We start from the raw sequence: 13,781 nt of genomic DNA on the forward strand, positions 1-13,781 counted from the left end.
GAGGGGCGGAAGAACTGAGGTTTTAATTCCGCACAAAGCCGGCATTCTGAGCATATTTTCTTTACATCTCCAGTGGAAAAAGGGAGATTCCGTGATCGTACGAAATGTAGCATGCGCGTAACGCCAGGATGACACAAACCATTGTGGACATCCATGAGTGGAGGATGACATAGTGGAGCAGAATGCCCGTGTGAGGGTGTCCGGGGCCACATTCTCCTTGCCAGGCCGATAGAGAATGGTATAACCAAAAGAGGCCAGTTCCATCCTCCAAAGTTGTATTTTATTATTCTTAATTTTGGTTCGTTTTCGATTATCGAGCATGAAGGCGACTGATCGTTGGTCCGTGATCAATGTAAAGTGCTGGCGAGCTAGAAAATGGTTCCACTTCCGTACTGCCTCTATGATGGCTGTGGCTTCTTTCTCAACCGGAGGATAATGTAGCTCGGCACCTTGTAAGGTCCTGGACATAAATGCTACAGGACGACCTTCCTGATTCAGAGTAGCCGAGATCGCCACCTCCGAGGCATCACATTCAACCACAAAAGGGAGATTCTCATCAATGGAGTGAAGAGCCGCTTTCTCCAACTGTTTTTTGAGAAGGTTAAAGGCTGCAACAGCCGCTGTTCCCAGTGGAAATGATCTAGCATGCAGCAAGGGTTGGATTTTGTCCGAAAAATGAGGAATCCATTTAGCGTAGTATGCAAACAGACTGAGAGCCCGACGTAAAGAAGCCGGATTCTTAGGTGACAGGAGCTCTTGGAGCGGGCGAAGTCTTTCTGGGTCTGGCTTAATGATACCATTGCCTACGCAGTAGCCAAGGATGTTGATGGTCGGTTGCGACTCAACAGATTTGGATTCATTCAGGGTCAAATTACGGCGATGGAGGGCATCCCGAAATTTTTGGAGGTTGGAGTCGTGTTCCTGTTGATCGTGACCTGCAATGGTAATGTTATCAAGATAGGGAAAAGTGTCCCTTAGGTTTTCCTGCTTAACCAGGCCATCCATTGCCCGTTGAAAGACAGCCACTCCATTAGTAACCCCGAATGGGAGGCGACGAAATTGGTACAGCCGTCCATTAGCCTCAAAGGCTGTGTACTGCTTATCTGAGACCTTCAAGGGTAACTGATGATAGGCACTTTTTAAATCGTAAGTTGAGAACACTTTGTATTCGGCCAGTTTATTAACCATATCATCAATGCGTGGCAATGGGTAGGCGTCCAAGTCGGTATATTGATTGATGGTTTGCGAATAATCGATGCATAGTCGCTGTTTGTGAGGTTTTAGAGGGTTCTTGACAATGACGACTTGAGCCCGCCAGGGCGACGAACATGGTTCAATGATATCCTCTGCTAGAAGTCGAGAGATTTCAGCCGCAATAAAAGATTGGTCTTCCTGATTAAAGCGCCGCGATTTCGTTACTATCGGTTGGCATTGAGGCGGAATACTGGCAAATAATGAGGGTTCATCAAGTGAAGCTGCTGATAATGCACAAAATGGTAATTTAGACGGTATATTAGAAATAGTAAGTCCGGGTTTGGATCCACCAAACTCAATGGTGAGTTTCTTATGCTGTTTTTGGAAGTCCAGCCCTAAGAGGAGATCACTACATAAGTCCTTGAGCACCGAAAGTCAGGTGGAGGGATACATACGACCATGAAGTGTCATATCAACAACACAAAAGCCGGAGATTCTGGTATTAAGTGATGACTGGGCCATCGCAATTGCCTGGTCCGATGGGAAGACATGTAGTTTCAATTTCGCAACAATCTGTTCCTTAATGAAACTATCAGTACTTCCTGAGTCAATTAAGGCATCTAAGGTATGCCCTTTAATTGAAATTTTTGTGGCTGCATGAGACAGGTTCTGTGGGCAAGCAGCTGTAATTGGTGTCGTTGCACAGAGAGTGGCTAAAACTCTCGGTGTGCTTCTTCGGGAGAGAGCTCGAGAGGAAGCTTGATAGGTCCTAGCTGGAGCATCTTGATAGGCCCTAATTGGGGCAGTTCGGTAGGCCTTAGCTGGATTGGCCCTCGTAGAGGCCCTTGATAGGCAAACTTTAGCAAAGTGTCCTTTTTTCCCGCAATAACTGCAGATTGCATTGCGAGCAGGGCAGGTTTTCCTAGGGTGAAAAGCATCTCCACAAAAGAAGCATTCCTTCCTAGATTGCCAAGAGGCTGCTAAAGTGGGGTCGTCCTCCTCTTCTTCATCAGAATTAGATTCCCCCATGATAGGGTTCACCTGAGACCGCTTGAATTGTCTGGTTGCAGCTACAGCAGCAGATCGAGATCTGGGCAGCTGATAGAGGTCTGCATTTCTCTTTGCCAAATCCAGTGAACAAGCTAGGTCAAAAGCTTTTTGTAGCTCAAGTGTTTTACTTTCTAGTAGACGCTGGCGTATAAATGGAGAGGCAATCCCGCAGATGAAAGCATCACGAATCATTTCTTGGCGGTACAGCTCAGCTGAGGCTGCCTGAAAGTTACAATCTACGCTGAGCCTGCGAAGTTCTTGCAGGAATTCGTCAATTGATTCCCCTGGCCCTTGTCGGGCTGTGGCCAGTAGATGTCTAGCATAGACCTCATTTGGGGTCTTCGCATACAGTTTCTTAAGTGCCCGAATCACCTCTTCGTAATTATCCCATTCATCAACATATTCGAACACTTTTGGGGTCACATAATTGACAAGTATCTTCAATTTAGCAGGAGCATCCGCTTTACATTTATCCAGAAAATTCTCAAAAGTACGATACCAATGCTTCCATACCCTGCCAGCTGCTGGTGTATTCGGGTCCAAGTCCAGACGAATAGGTCTAAGGATTTTCTCCATGATGGGTGGTTCCCTGGATCCTTAACTTCCGAGTTTGTCTGAAGGTCTAGTATTTGTCAGTGTAAATACTAAGTTACTTAAATTGATGTAAGAAAAAGGAGACTTACCATCAAGTAACTTTAAAGTAAGCTTTAAGTAACTTATAAACACACTATATACACAAGAGCGGTCTTTACTATGCCTCTGGTAGAAGCCTCTTACAATACTGAACAGACCAGTATTTATACCAGTCCAACAGGAAGTGACATGACAGGAAGTGAGGTATGTACACAGTTCATAGTTCATAGTTCACAGGAAGTGATGACATAACTTCCCGGAAGTTATCATTTTTATCACAAAGGCTATCCTTTGTGTACCTGGTTGATGACCCCGCTCCGTGCGCCCAGCACCCCTGCTGAAGAGGGATACAACGAGAGCCATCAAGCGACCAGGAACATCATCGAACAAACAATCGGCGTCCTGAAGCAACGGTTCCGCTGTCTGGATCGTTCCGGTGGAGCCCTAAAATATTCGCCGGAGCGAGTCTCCCATTTCGTGGTCGTTTGCTGCATGCTGCACAACCTGGCTATCCGCAGGACTCAGCCACTGCTACCAGAGATTGGAGGACCACCTCAGGAGGAGGAGGAGGAGGAGGACCAGCACAGGAGGGAGGCAGAAAGTGCAAGGGCCGCCCGTCGCCGGCTTATTGAACGTCGGTTCTAGGCCCCCTCTCAGGAAATGGCTTGTGCCAATGTCAGCAGATGAATGTAGCTGCTCCACAAGCCCTCAGCCGAGCAGGGCAACCAGGACTTAACCAAAAAACCATGCACAGTGCAATTTAACAACAATAATTTGTTGAAAACCTCTGCCCTTCCCACATTACATACTCATGTGGAGAAGCCCCCTCCAAAAACACAAAACTACCAGTCTCGGCCTTACAAAAAGAAAGAAAGACACCAGTCTCCGCCTTACAAAAACACAACAGGCATTTGAGCATACCTTCTACTTTTTGCCCTGCAAGGGCAATGCCTTTCGCATCCTTGCCTGGCCCCTGCCCGCCCTGCAGCTCCTCCTCAATGGGAGCCCAGTGGCTGCAGCAAGGCTGGGGGAAGGCTGCTGAGGGGCAGATGGCGTGACGGCAGATGCCCTTGGGGGTCGGCCTGCACCAGCTCTGGCCTTGGAGTGGCCGGCTGCTGACTGCTCCAACTCTGGCTGGGCGGCAGCAGTCTGTCCAGCGGCTCGTGGCAGCTGCAATGGCGGAGTGGCAGTGTCGGCTGCAGGAATGGTGCCAACCTGGCAGATCGCAGGTGCTTGCTGGTCGCCTGATACAGTGGCACTCGCACGGGCCAGCACTGCAGCATGTGCAGCAAACAGCTGAAGGACAGACTGCTGGGCTGCTGCTGTGCGGCGGGTGCCCTGGCGATGCCTGGCTGATCCAGCGAGGGTGGCAGCAGTTAGTGCCCGTGTGGCCCTGGTCTGTGTCCGCATGACACCAGCCAGTGAATGGACGGCACGACTGAGCACTTGGCTAGAAGCCGACTGCGCTGCCGCGAAGTCCTGCAGACTCCTGGCCTGTGCTGCACTGAATTGTTCCAGACTCCTGGCCTGTGCTGCACTGAATTGTTGCAGACTCCTGGCCTGTGCTGCTCCGAATTGCTGCACACTCCTTGACAGAGACTCTATGGAGTCAGGCATCCTTGCCACTGCAGCCATGAGCTCAGTGTGCCTGCGCTCAGCCTGGACGGCCATTTCCTCTAGGAGGCGCACCTCCTCTGCGCTGACCGTCGCAGGACTGAAGGCCGCACTCACCCTCTGGGGAGAAGTCCGCCGAGCTTCCCCACCCCTCCCGCGTTGCTGCAGGCCGCTGGGCCCCGGAGCTTCACTCTCCTCCGACCCTTCCCCCCGACTCCCCTCCAGGGAAGACATGTCCCCTACATCGCCATGGGCTGGCGCGGCTGAGGGTGGCACTGCTGGGCCGGCTTCCTCTTCCTCCTCCTCGTATTCCGAAGCGCTGACAGTGGCAGCTTGAGGGCCCGCCTCCTCACCTGGCGATTCACCATCTGAAAGCAGGAAGGCACAAGAGTAGCTTTAGAGTGAGGACAGGGCGGCAGCGAGGGAGGCATGAGTGCTGCCATTCACCGCATTGGTCGGACAGTGGCAAAGGATGGTGATCTCATGCGCAAGTGGAACGAGAGAGGTCCAAAAGGTGATGCCCTTACCATTGGTGCCCAGAACAGGGTCGGCATCTCCACTGGCGACGGGGCCAATCAGCTGGCCTGCCATAATGCGCTCCACACGCTGGTCGAGGTCGGAGAGCTCTTTGAGGTCAGGACGGCCTCCCCCGGTCTCAGTTCGGTTGCGCCGGTTGTGCGCCACCTTGGCCTGCAAGAGAAAGGACGGCCTCTAAGTACAGTGTGTAGCCCTGATCTTGTCTGCACTGCCTCCCATGGTCGAATAGCTTGTACAGTGTGTAGCCCTGATCTTGTCTGCACTGCCTCCCATGGTCGAATAGCTTGTACAGTGTGTAGCCCTGATCTTGTCTGCAATGCCTCCCATGGTCGAAGAGCTTGTACAGTGTGTAAAGTGCTGAATGTGCAAGTGATTTTCATGCCAGTCCCATAGCTGCTGGATGAGGGCTGGCCATTAGGGCTTTCAGGTCCCTTTGCCCATAAAGTGAGGTGCACATGCAAGGATGAGGAGGACACTGGAAAGGGTACTCACCCTGACAACCCGAGTGAGGTTGTTGAACTTCTTCCGGCATTGCACAGGAGTCCTGGCAACCACGCTGTTGGAAGACACCCTGTTGGAGACCTCCCTCCAGGCTTTCCGGTAGGCGCTGGGCAGCGGCCTCTTGCCACCTTCTGGAAACCGAACATGGCGCCTGCGCTCCACTCCGCCAACCAGCAGCCTCAGGTCACCGTCGCTGAAGCGCTGCGCTCTCTCCCTGGCCTTCTCCATAGCCCTGGGTGTTGTGCAGGTGAAGCTGAAGTGGTCAGGCCTAGGTTGAGGGCTGCAGTGTGCAGGGCGTGGCAGGCAAACAAATCGACCCTCCCCCTTTAAGAGCTGACCGGCGCCAGAGTGTCTGCCGTCAATCAAGAACTCGCCGCACCGGCGCTGCGCCCGGCCTCGGGGCTATCGCTCAGCACCGCCGCCTTAGCGCCTAAAGATAGTCGTGCATCGCCTGTTTTAGCGCAGCAGCAACCTCTTGGGGCGATGCGACTGAATATCGGCGAAGGGGGCGCGACTTGGCGCCGGGCGCAAACTTTAGCGGCCGCCCGACTTTAGCGCCCCAAAAGTGGCTGTACTGAATTTCTAGGCCAGTGTGTTATCTGACCACCAAGGCCAAGGAGAAGAAATCTCTTTTTGTCTTATCTGTACTATTTTACTCATCACTCTTAGTGCAGTCCAGTTACTATCGTGCATTGTAAGGTCAATATCATTTAAATAAATCAAACATACAATTGAGTAATCCCAACATGGGAGTTCTTGATTATGACACTGGGTGACAAAAATGTTCCTTTCCCCGGTACTAACATTCTTCATCTTGATGAGAACAGAAGTTCATCTTCCTTCCACCCCCTTCCCCCCCGCCACCCCCCACCCCCCACCCCGCCAGCAAAAAAAAACCTTTCTTCCCCTTCCCAAAAGAAGTATCACTCTCAGAATTCTGGCAATAATAACAGTGCATGTGTATGGCAGTTTGGATTCTGAAGCTATACGTAACAATCATTTTAATTCTCTCTGACTTTCTTAAGCCATCTACAGACTCACTTTTTCACAGACTGGTAAATGGAAAAATTCCTTTAATATTTTATCATAATTGATAACTTTTGGCATAAATTGTTTATTCTTTAATTCTCATTTTCTACACATGATATTTTCCACAATTTTTTAAGAAAGCAGTAGATGAATTTATATACAAAACTTTTTCAAAACCTTTAGTGTAAGGGTGCTTATTATTGAAACTCTAGGACTGATTCCCCATCAAGTCAAAAGATGGCCTGCACACTCAGGGCACCTGAGCTAACACATTCCCTTGACTTTGTGTCGGAGTCTCCCAAGTTGAGAATGCTGGCACCAAGGGAGAGCAGGAAGCAGCCCCATCACAAGCACCTGTACTTCCGACCCCTCAAGCAGCAGCACAGAAACATCCAATCCGGGGGAATCAGATCGGGGAGTTACCAACTGAACCAAGCTGTCACATGTACACTATAGCATTCAGATGTACTGCCCACTGGCAACAGTAAAATGCAGCCCTTCCAGGCATACTTTAAAAAAAAATTGTTCTCAGGATGTGGATAAGGTTGCAATCATTCCCATAGTTGCACTTAAGTGGCATGTTACTATGGACTAGATTCACGTGTCTGAACGATGTAAGTGGGCTAGGTGTACAACCATCCAACAGCTTTCACAGTAAATTTTCTTGGTGCAAACCCAGAAATCACCAGATTTATTAAATTCCATATCACAATTTGCCACGGTGGCATTAACGGTGAACTCGCAATCTGTGGGTTGCTAATCCAGTGCCATAAACCGCTATACAGTCACATTCTTATATACAACTTTCCATTTCCCACAGCAGGCATCCTCTGGTCCCTGACTCAGATTCCAATTTGACCTAAATATGGGGCAATTTTAATGCTACGAACTCTGAGCTGAATTGAGATTCCCGCAAACTTATTTTATTTTGGACCCTTGCAGATTGCATATTTTCATTCCATCAACAAATGGCTAATTGTACTTTTAGCTCCTCACCAACACTAAAAGACCAGATTAATGACCCACACTAGTTGCAGTTATGCTGCAGCTGGCGTGAAGGCCAACTGGTGTTCTATCATCTCATACCAGTTGCCAAAATTCAACATACTCCAAAACTACAGCTACATCTCGCTGTCTGGATCAATGCAATGCAAAGGCCACCTGCCATTAACAGAAACTGCAGTATAATTGTCCCATAATAAAAGATGCATATGCAGTTAAAAGGGCAAAATAAAATGTTTCCAGGATGAAGCTATCCTCCTTTCCTTCTGTGCTGACAACGTCTCATCTGTCCCTGCTATGGTGAAAAGTTAAGAGAACTAAGTGGGAAAACTTTTATCCAGATTTTGCAAAATAACCTGCTCCAACACAGTCCAGAGTTTGGAAAAATATGCTTGGTCTCATTTGCAATTGCAACAGTGTGCTAAAGGAGTCGCTAAACTGTAACCTGCACATTTTCTTCATCCTCTGTCTCAAAGCACTAATTCTAAATTTGTGTTCAGCAATGTAATGTATAGTTCAAAGGGTTTTTGGTCTCTACCGTATGAAAATCTCAGATGGACCCTTCAATTTAAACACCGTAGTTTTGCATACGAACAGAAAGCTTGGGAAAAACTGACATGGTAAGTAAAATGTAAATTTTCATGCCAAATTCTTAACGCTACTTATAAAATTACATTTACATTTTTTGAGCCAGTAGGAGTAATTCCATGATTCATAGTTCCCAGCAGGGAAGCCACACTTGAAAGTAACACAGATCAGACATAGGGCTAGAGTAATGCTGGGAGCTTGGAATTACCCCAGCTATGTGCTATATCAACAAATACTCTATCATTTTTGATAAGACATTTTATTTCCTGTTGAACATAAGTGGTGATAGTTGCTGCACATTGTCCAATTTGAAGCAGTTTGTTGAAGAGGGAAATGACAGAAGGGGGCAAGGGAAATTATGAGTGAAGGAAGGCAGCAACAGCTACTTGTATTTATTTAGTGCCTTTAACAGAGGAAAACATCCCAAGGCAATTCACAAAAGTGTTAGCAGACAAAAATTGACATCAAGCCAAATAAGAAGATATTAAGAGGGGTGACTAAAAGCTTGGTCAAAGAGGTAGGTTTAAGGGGAGAATTAAAGGAGGAGGGAGGCAGCGAGGATTAGGGAGGGCCTAGATGGCTGAAAACACAGCTGCTAATGGTGGGGCAAAGCAAGTGAGGGATACATAAGAGGCCAGAATTGGAGGAATGCAGATTTCCTGAAGGGTTGTAGGCCTGGAGAAGGTTAAAGAAAAATGGAGGGGCGAGGCCATGGAGGGATTAGAACATGAGGACGAGAATTTTAAATTTGAGGCATTGGTGGACTGAGAGGCAATGTAGGTCAGCGAGCACAGGGGTGATGGGTGAGCAGGACTTTATGCGGTTAGGATACAGACAGTACAGTTTTGGATGAGCTCCTGTTTATGGAGGGGGGGATGGGAGGTTGGCTGGGAGAGTCTGGAGGTAATAGCATGGGTGGGTGTTTCAGCAGCAGATGGGCTGCTGCAAGGGTGAAGATGGGTTATGTTATGGAGGTGAAAGTAGGCTGTCTTTGTGATGGAGAAGATACGGGGTCGGTACCTTTGCTCAGGGTCAAATAGAACTTTGGGGATGCAAGCAGCTTGGTTCAGCCTGAGACAGTGGCTGGGAGGGGGGAGTGGCTAAGGAACAGAGTTTGTGCTGGGGGGCCGGAGACAATGGCTTAGGTCTTCCTAATGTTTAATTGGAGGAAATTGTGGTTTATCCAGGACTGGATATCGGACAAACAGGCTGACAGCGTAGAGGCAGTGGAGGGGCTGAGAGTGGTGGTGGTGCAGTAGAGCTGGGTGTCATCGGTGTACATGTGGAACCTAACATCATGTCTTTGGATGATGGAACCAAGCAAGGGCAGTCCCACTCAGCTGGACAATGGACGAGCGGCATTGGAGAAGGATGATGTGGTCGACTGTGTCAAAGACAGAGGTCAAGAAGGATGAGGAAAGATAGTACACCATGGTAAACAATCACAGAAGATATCAGTTGTGTGTTTGATTAGGGCCATTTCAGTGCTGTGGCAGGGGTGGAAACCTGATTGGAGATGTTCAACAAAGGGCTAAAAATTTGGGGGCTTAACACCACCCATTACCGGCAAAAGGTTGCATTGTGAGGCCAACCGCCGCTCTTTCGCCAGCTGGTGGCGAGTTCCGCGGCGTCCACCATCTTCGAAGGCCCAGCAACACTGCCAATAACATCCATCACCCTGCAATTGAAATGAGGGAGAGGTGACGTCACGCCGACGTAATGTCACCGCGGCGAACTTGGACCTTTGTGCTGAGTTCAGCGCTGGGTCCTCAGCTTGCCATGTAAACCTAGCATGTCAGCACCTCTTAAAGGGACACACACATCTTTCAGGTAAGTTTGCAGTTAAGCTTTTAGACTGGGTCTTTTTGATTTTACTGAAGTAGTGGCTCGCTGCAATACATGGTAAAAGTATTTTAAGTGTGTAGGGAGTGCTGCTGGACACTTGCAAGACCTCAGATGGTAAAGGAAGGCCTCTGAGAAGACAGAAAATGCTCCAAAAATTCAGCAGGTCAGGCAACATCTGTGGAGAGAGAAACAGAGTTCACATCTCAGGTCAAAATGCTGCCTGACCTGCTGAGTATTTCCAGCATTTTATGCTTTTATTTCAGATTTACAGCATCCGCTTGCAGAGGGAAGAGGAAGAAGCCGAAGAGGAGGAAACAGAAAAGGGGGAAACAGAAGGGGAGGAAGCAGAAGGAAGGATGCAGCCCAGACAGCTCCTTTCTGGCCGGGATATCCGGGATGGAATCATCTGCCTGCGGTACCAGTGACCATAACCCCAATTCCCCTTTCAACAGCTGTCCCACACCTTACCTTCCCTCTGTTACTGACCATCAGTGTCCTCTGGGTCACGAGGCTGAAACAAAAGCCACCACAAAGCAAACTTTCCAATCCAACTTTACACATCTATCCAACAGGATGTCAAGAAATCAACTCATCACTTATGCATTCTCTTAGTGACTGTCTTGTGTGTGCCTTTGCCTGTCCTACTGATGTCATGCAATGCTACCCCAGTGGCTGCAGCATGGCTGGTGGAAGACTGCTGACTTTCAGTGGAAGACACTGCAAATAGCCTTGCTGGTCAATCTTGAGGAGCTGGTGGCTGGGAATGTCAAATTAAGTGATGGTGTTTCTTCTTCTTTTTCACTCTCCTCTCCTTCTTCTTAGGCAACCACTGGCTGGGCAGGCTGCATTTCTTGGGTGTGTGAAATGAGGAAGGCACAAGGGTGGAGTTGTGATGAGGTGAGTGTGGGAAATCAATAAGTGCAGGCCAGGGGGATAAGGTATGAGGATACCAGCATCTTGTGTCCTTTCTACCCTGCCACTGGCCAAGTGCTCAGCCATGCCCCTACCAAGATGGCCAGCACCATCTCCTCCAAGGAGGTGAGGTGAGGCTGGGAATGGGAGGTGATTCGTACAGATTGTTGGTAGGTGAGTGATGGGGGGGATGCGGGTAGTCATGCATTAAGCAGTTTGTGAGGCTAGTGATGCAGTTGGTAGGAGATGGCCTTTCAAGATGCATTCACTGACCTTGACCACTGTCTTGGGTCATGAAGTAGGAGCTTGCAACAAAGGTAATGCAATAATCTTGGGGGACTTTAATCTTCATATAGACTAGACAAATCAAATTTGCAAAGGTAGTCTGGAGGACGAGTTCATGGAATGCATTCGGGACAACTTCCTAGAACAATATGTCATGGAACCAACAGGAAACAGGCTATTTTAGATCTTGTATTGTGTAATGAGAGAGGGTTAATTAGCAGTCTCATAGTAAAGGAACCTCTGGGGCAGAATGATCATTATATGATAGAATTTCACATTAATTTTGAGAGTGACTTGCCTAAGTCCGAAACTAGAGTCTTAAAATTAAATAAAACCAATTACAGAGGTATGAGGGGTGAGTTGGCTAAGGTAGATTGGAAAAATAGATTAAAAGGTATGGTGATAGATAAGCAGTGGCTAGCATTTAAAGAAATATTTCATAATTCTCAACAAAAATACATTCCATTGAGAAACAAAACCTCCACAGGAAAAGTGATCCAAACGTGGCTAACTAAAGAAGCTAAGGATAGCATTAGATTGAAAGAAGAAGCTTATAATGTTGCGAAGAATAATAGTAAGCCTGAGAATTGGGAGAGTTTCAGAAACCAGCAAAGGTTGACCAAAAAATTGATAAAAAGGGAAAAAATAGAATGAGAGAAAACTAGCAAGAAATATAAAAGCAGATTGTAAGAGTTTCGACAAGTATGTAAAAAGGAAAAGAGTAGCAAAAGTAAATGTTGGTCCCTTAGAGGCTGAGACAGGAGAAGTTATTATGGGGAATAAGGAAATGGCAGAAATATTAAACAAATATTTTGTATCTGTCTTTACAGTAGAAGCCACAAAAAGCATACCAAAAATGGTAAGGAACCAAGGGTCGAATGAGGGTGAGGAACTTAACGTAATTAATATAAGTAGAGAAAAAGTACTCGAGAAACTAATGGGACTAAAAGCCGACAAATCCCCTGGATCTGACAGCCTACATCCTAGGGTTCTAAAAGAGGTGGCTGAAGAGATAGTGGATGCATTAGTTTTGATCTTCCAAAATTCCCTAGATTCTGGAATGGTCCCAGCGGATTGGAAGGTCACAAATGTAACATCACTATTCAAGAAAGGAGGGAGAAAAAAAACAGGGAACTACTGGCCAGTTAGCCTGACATCAGTCGTCGGGAAAATGCTGGAATCCATTGTTAAGGAAGTGGTATCAAATCACTTAGAAAATCATATAGTGGTTAGCACTGTTGCCTCACAGCGCCAGGGACCCGGGTTCGAATCCGGCCTCGGGTGACTGTCTGTGTGGAGTTTGCACATTCTCTTCGTGTTTGCGTGGGTTTTCTCCGGGTGCTCCGGTTTCCTCCCACAGTCCAAAGATGTGCGGGTTAGGTTGATTGGCTATGATAAATTGACCCTTAGTGTTAGGGGGATTAAATACGTGGGGTTACGGGGATAGGGTGGGATATGTGTTGATGTAGGGGTTACGGGGATCGGGTGGGATATGTGTCGGTGCAGGCTCGATGGGCCGAAATGGCCTCTATCTGCACTGTGGGGTTTCTGTGATGATTAGGCAGAGTCAACATGGTTTTATGAAAGGGAAATCATGTTTGACAAATTTATTAGAGTTTTTTGAGGATGTAACTAGCAGGATAGATAAAGGGGAACCAGTGGATGTAGTATATTTGGATTTCCAAAAGGCATTTGTTAAGGTGCCACATAAAAGGTTATTACACAAGATTAGGACTCATGGGGTTGGGGGTAATATCCAAGTTTGCTGATGATACAAAGGTAGGTGGGACAGTAAGCTGTGAGGAGAACACAAAGAGTCTGCAAAGGGATATAGATAGACTAAGTGAGTGGGCAGTAAGGTGGCAGATGGAGTATAATGGGAAATGTGAGGTTATTCACTTTGGTAGGAAGAATAGAAAAACATTATTTTTTAAATGATGAGAAACTTTCAAATGTTGGTGTTCAGAGAGATTTGGGTGTCCTCGTGCAAGAAACACAGAAAGCTAGCATGTAGGTACAGCAAGCAATAAGGAAGGCAAATGGCATGTTGGCCTTTATTGCAAGGGGGTTGGAGTATAAGAGTAAGGAAGTCTTGCAACAAATGTATAGGGCCTTGGTGAGACCACAACTAGAGTACTGTGCACAGTTTTGGTCTCCTTATCTAAGGAAGGATATACTTGCTTTGGAGGCATTGCAACGAAGGTTCACTAGATTGATTCCTGGGATGAGAGGGCTGTCCTATGATGAGCGATTGTGTAGAATAGGCCTATACTTTCTGTGAGAGGTGATCTCATTGAAACATACAAGATTCTGAAGGGGATTGACAGGGTAGATGCTGAGAGGTTGTTTCCCCTGGCTGGAGTGACTAGAACTAGGGGGCATAGTCTCAGGATAAGGGGTAGGCCATTTACTAGAGTTATACAGCACAGAAAGAGGCCCTACAGCCCATCGTGTCTGCGCCGGCCATCAAGACCTATCTATTCTAATCCCATTTTCCAGCACTTGGTCCGTAGCCTTGTATGCTATGGCGTTTCAAGTGCTCATCTAAATGCTTCTTGAATGTTGTGAGGGTTCCTGCCTCTACCACCCTT

The sequence above is a fragment of the Somniosus microcephalus genome, chromosome 4, assembly GCF_052327205.1.
Source record: "Somniosus microcephalus isolate GS21.2 chromosome 4, FLI_Smic_1.0, whole genome shotgun sequence".
Lineage (NCBI taxonomy): Eukaryota > Metazoa > Chordata > Chondrichthyes > Squaliformes > Somniosidae > Somniosus > Somniosus microcephalus.